Source organism: Schistocerca cancellata, chromosome 1 (assembly GCF_023864275.1).
Source record: "Schistocerca cancellata isolate TAMUIC-IGC-003103 chromosome 1, iqSchCanc2.1, whole genome shotgun sequence".
NCBI classification, from domain to species: Eukaryota; Metazoa; Arthropoda; class Insecta; order Orthoptera; family Acrididae; genus Schistocerca; species Schistocerca cancellata.
In genome coordinates this window covers 149217834-149223833 of record NC_064626.1, presented here as the reverse complement: position 1 = coordinate 149223833, position 6000 = coordinate 149217834, and positions in this window count along the sequence as shown.

The window sequence follows — 6000 nt, the reverse complement described above, 5'->3', positions numbered from 1 at the left end:
CACTAGAGTGCTCCTTGTGTCGTACGAAATCGCACCCCATAACATAATTCCACGTACAGGTATAATGTGTCTAGGTTGGCTGCAGGCAGTCAGCTGGATCCCTACCAACCAAAACACGTACATTACTGGCAGCGAGGCAGTATGCGCTTTCGTCAGATGACACAACAGACCTCAAGCCTGCCTTCCAATGAACTCTCGCTTGAGACCATTGAAGTCCCAAATGGCAGTGGTTTTGGGTAAATGGAATACACGCTTTAACACGTCTGGCTCGGAGCTGTCCTTGCAGTGACCGATTTGTAACAGTTCTTCATGTCACCGCGGTGCCAGTTACTGCTCAGATTGCTGCTGTAGATGGAGTACTGTCCGTCAGAGTCATACGCCGAACACGAAGCTCTTCCCTCTAAATAGTGTCACGTGGCCGTCTGGAGAGGGGCCTCCTTGAGACGGTACTTTCTTGTGACCACCCCTGCCATCAGTCATGTACAGTGGCTACATTCCTACCAAGACTTTCTGCAATATCGCAGAAGGAATATGCAGCTCCTTGTAGCCCTGTTACACGACCTCATAAAAACTCAGTGAGGTGTTGATGACGGTGTCTTTGTCACCTTAAAGGAGTTCTTGACTAGCATCAACTCGCTACATTCAATCTCAAAGAAAACTAATTCCAAGAACGTTAGAGCTAGCATATAAAGCAAACTTCATTTGCATCATCGTAGTGGCTCTATTAACACCACTGTTGTCCCACTGGCGCGGAACTTGAATAGACAAAATCTTTCATATGTAGAAACATGACTGCCAACTTACGTTTATGTCGCAGAACTGTGCCTTAGTGTTGCGAATTTTTTCCGTCAGTTAGCAGTTTCTGGAACTACGCGAAGAGTGACTTGATACCAGTATTAAACTTTATTTAGGAAAAATTGAATGTGCGAGCACGCAGGTGTGCGTGTGTGCGCGTGTGTGTGCGCGTGTGCGCGCGCGTGCGCGTGCGCGTGCGCGTGTGTGATTAAAAAACGAATAAATATGGAAACAAAAACGAGAGTTGTATAAAGTTGTGTTTCGACGAAAGACTGTACAGACTGTTGAACGTATGAACCCACTGTGGCGTGACAGTTGCGAAAGTAAGACCTATTATTCGAAATGTCTACGATAAGGACAATAATTTTTTCTAGCACCATTTTCACGCATCAGGACAGGGTCGGCATAGTTACGAAATGGTGCGACGTGATTAGCATAAGGGTTGGCCGGATGCCAGTGTTGTCACCATCCCGTACCGTTCCTTCCGAACTGTCTACGTGAAGGGTTACTCATGTAAAGAGCCAAACGCATGGATGAGGAGGACTTGGGTACCATCCCGGTATTCACCTGGTCGAATGTGACTAGCCGCCTAAATACAACATCCCGGCTGGCTGGCACACCGTCCCATTGTCATTACTTCGCCAAGTGATTACGATCCGGTGTCGACACGACTCCCCATCCCCGAAAGCGACGTTTTAACGCCCACGGCTATCCGGGTAGATTCACACTAAAGAACGCAATAACGTTCTGAAATTCTAGAAGAGTGGTTGCGTCCGCAGTTGACATTTGCAAACTAACTGCTGGGTGATGTGCCATAAGAGACTGACATTACATCATCGAGTTTCGCTTCCTTTGTAAGTGTGTTTGTTGTCCTCATTTTATTCATACGGAAATTCTACTAACAGATCCAACATTTGGGTTTTCTTTTTCTTCTGTTTAACTCTTGGGTCTGTTCTAATGCCATAACGAGCGATTTAAAGTCACTATCCGCCCCAAGCGTCTTGGCTGACGCTATGTTGAAAATCTTAAACATTTAAAAAAACAGCACAAATAACTCCTAAAAGTGAAAAATAATATGTGTTGCCCCTTTAGGTTTAATACAGGTAGTAATACACTGAAGCACCAAAGAAACTTCTATAGCAAAGGCGTATTCAAATACAGAGATACGTACACACACTGCATTCAGCGCTGCAGTCTGCAACGTCTATACAACACAACAGGTGTCTCGCGCAGTTGTTAGATCGGTTACTACTGCTACAATGGCAGGTTATCAAGAGTTAAGTGAGTTTGATATTGGTGTTATAGTCAGCTCATGAGCGATAGGACGCAGCATGTCCGAGGTAGCGATGGAATGGGGATTTTCTCGAGGACCATTTCACGAGTGTACTGTGAATTTCAGGAATCTGGTGAAACATCAAATCTCCGACATCGTTGCGGCCGGGAAAGAGATCCTGCAAGAAAGGGACCAAAGATGACTGAAGAGAATCGTTCAACACGGCGGAAATGCATCCCATCCGCAAATTGGTACAGATTGCAGTGCAGGGCCAGCGTGCGAACCATTAAAAGAAATATCAGCGATATGGGCTCCCGTAGCCGAAAGCTCACTTCTGTACCCTTGATGACTGCACAACACAAAGTTTTAAACCCCCACGTGGGCCCGTCAGCACCAACATTGGAGACATGTTGCTTGGTCGGACGAGTCTCGTTTCAAATTGTATCGAGTGGATGGACGGGTTCGGGTATGGAGACAACCTCATGAATCCCTGGAGTCTGCATGTCGGCAGGGGACTCTTGGAGCTGGTGGAGGCTCTGTAATGGTGTGCGGCGTGTGCAGTTGGAGCGATAGAGGACCCCTGATACGTCTAGGTACGACTCTGACAGGTGACAAGTACGTAAGCATCCTGTCTGATCACTTGCATCCTTTCATGTCCAATGTGCTTTCCGACGGAACTGGGTAACTCCAGCAGAGCAATGCGACACCCGACACATCCAGAATTGCTACAGAGTGGCTCCAGGAACACTTTTCTGAGTTTAAATACTTCCACTGCCCTCGAAGCTACCCAGACATAAACATTGTTCAGCATGCCTGGGATGCCTTGCAACGTGCTGTTCAGAAGAGATCTCCACCCCCTTGTACTCTTACGGGTTTATGGAGAGCCTTGCAGGGTTGATGATGTCAATCAATCCCCTCCAGCACTGCTTCAGACCGGTCGAGTTCATCATGCCACGTCGTGTTGCGGCACTTCTGTGTGCTCTCGGGGACGCTAAACGTTATTAGGCAGGTGTACCACTTTCTTTGGCTCCAGTGTATCTTTTTTCGCTTCGGGAGACCGCTAAGTGAATAAAATTAATGAGAAGTTAACAGGAGCTATACGTTTTAAATCAGCGTGCTTTCATTATTGTGGCCATAAGCCTCTTCTGTTTTGCATCATCCCCTCCAATTCGGCGCGTCCCCAGTCTAAATAATTACTTATTATATAAAGTATGTCAACTAACCTGTCTTTAAGTAGGCTATCATTGTTAAAGAATAGAGGTACCTATTTATCTCATGTCTTATATTTACTTAATTACATACAAATTTATTATGATGTGCTAATACATCACACGGGGCCTATATCTTGAAGTGGTTTGAAGATGGTGTATTAATACACGCGTCATCAAAACTCGAGCGTGAGGCGCGTGGATCGTGATGTGACCCCAAGTGCGGCGACCCTGACGGTCAAACATCGCTGACGGTTGCGTCTGTACTGCGAATTTTTCGGAGTAAATTAATTAAGACTTAGACTTTACGATTTGATATTGTTGTTTTGATATTTACCTACGTTGTCCAGGTAGGTTACTTGTACTTAAATATCAACTTTATAATTTGTAGGGGTATTCTGTTTTTTATTTCATTTAGCGTTCTCCCGACCCGACGACGCTTGAATCAAAATAATATTTTTATTAAACTTAGGGGCAATACTTTTTTTTCGTTTTAGGAGACTATTTGTGTCGGGATCTCTTTAAAATTTAAGGTTTATTTCAACTTTTTAAACGTTAGATTTTATTAGTAGACATTGTACGTTCGAAACACTATCCCCACATCCACACAAAAATTTTACGGGACGAGACACGAAATTGTGTTACGAGATGTTGCCTCGCCGAATTCTGCGTATTTTGACAGTAGGTGTATTTTTCCGTTACAGTTCCAAGGTTCTGGCAATGGAATATTGCACGTGCGGTTTAGCGTTTCAGCCTGGAATTATTATTCTGACTTCTTTTCTTTTCTTTCGTATTTTGTTCACGTATGCAAATTACGTGTTTCTTTTCTTAATGTACACATGCAGTCCTTGACTATTTTAGTATATATTTAGCTAATTTAGGTAACAAAAGCGATAAGCAAAGGCGACAGTTCTAAATCAAGTCGCAAGAAAGTGGGCTGCCTTTGCGCTCCCTTGCGGTAGGCTGCCTAAAGTAATAGGACAAAATCATTTGATTTAGTACTGAATTGTAGATCTCAGAAGCAACTACAAAATATCCGCGGGAGTGTATGTTTATCTTTCACAGTTGAGTCACTATCACCGTTTCTCTGCTTTGTAGGTGCTGAAACGGGCGGCCACAAATGACAAAAATCATCATTGTTGGTCAACCGTAAACTCACTTCAGTTTGGATCCTTTTGAGCTCTACAGTCCAGTACTACGTGATCTGATGTAGCTCTTGTGTATTACTTAGCGTGTATCAAAAGAGCGCACTGGTGGAAAACATTTTTCCTTCATTTAGTTGATGAGATTTAACGACTGAATAGACTTTGATGGAATGTAGCAAGGACCATCCTGACTAAAGAAGATATGAAGTAAAAAGAACCTGCACTAAAGTGCGACCTTTCGTTTTGTAGCTATGGTGCCAGACACAGGTACACAGATACAAACGTTACACATATAACTCCTCTCTGATTGCGGCGGGGGCTAAAGACTGACGGCGCTGCGTAGTAACGGTGGCTGACTGTGTGAATGGTAGTAGGTGCCACGACAGATTGCCACGAGCTGTAGCGTCACTTAAGTTACACGTGTAGACGCAGCTTTATATCCTATCATGAGCTGATGATACCAGGTGTTAATCAACTGCCGCGCGGGATTAGCCGAGCGGTCGTGGCCGCTGCAGTTATGGACTGTGCGGCTGGTCCCGGCGGAGGTTCGAGTCCTCCCTCGGGTATGGGTGCGTGTGTGTGTGTGTGTGTGTGTGTGTGTGTGTGTGTGTGTGTGTGTGTTTGTCCTTAGGATGATTTAGGTTAAGTAGTGTGTAAGCTTAGGGACTGATGACCTTAACAGTTAAGTCCCATAACATTTCACACACATTTGAACATTTTTTGTTAATAAACTAAAGTTAATGACTTCTTTTGCAAAGCTAATGCTAGCGGTCCAGGCGAGAACGTTGTTGGCGCATTAAAGTAGTCCGGCTGCGAAAATTGTTTTGCTGAGAGAGTTGACCGCGCTCCAGTGGTACACGCGCTAGACCACTAGCAGACGGCTGCGGTAGCCAGTAGGCAACAGAACCACTTTAAGTTTTGAGACTGAATACTCAAGGCCGCCTGGTATGAGGCTAAGACTCACTTCATCCCTCAATGACCATCTGAGACTGTGTCGTGAGACCAAAAAGACTGCTAAGCAATTAACAGCGGATCAACTTGTATTCACTTACATTCCCATCTAATAGCCTCGTACAAAGCAACTGAACAAGCGTGGTGTGCGGTTCATCGACATTTGTCAGAATGCTTTTTATTAACGTTGACTACTTGCAGTGTTTCCAGCTCTTGTAGCCACATGAGTAATAAATGTACAGTCAATGCCGAATATCAAGTCATTTAAAAAATTCACAGAACTTGCACAATTTAATAAAATCTTCCATTGGACATTCACGTTTACCTTGAATTGCACGGCAGGCCGGGGTGGCAGAGCGGTTCTAGGCACTACAGTCTGGAACCGCGCGACCTTTACGGTCACAGGTTCGAATGCTGCCTCGGGCATGGATGGGTGTGATGTCCTTAAGTTAGTTAGGTTTAAGTAGTTCTAAGTTCTAAGGGATTGAAGACCTCAGAAATTAAGTCCCATAGTGCTCAGAGCCATTTCAACCATTTGAATTGCCCTGTTAGTTCTCGTAGGCTAGTAGGCCTATGACTAACTTCTGCTGATAACGTTCACCTCAGGACAGGTCAGAAAAAATAATTA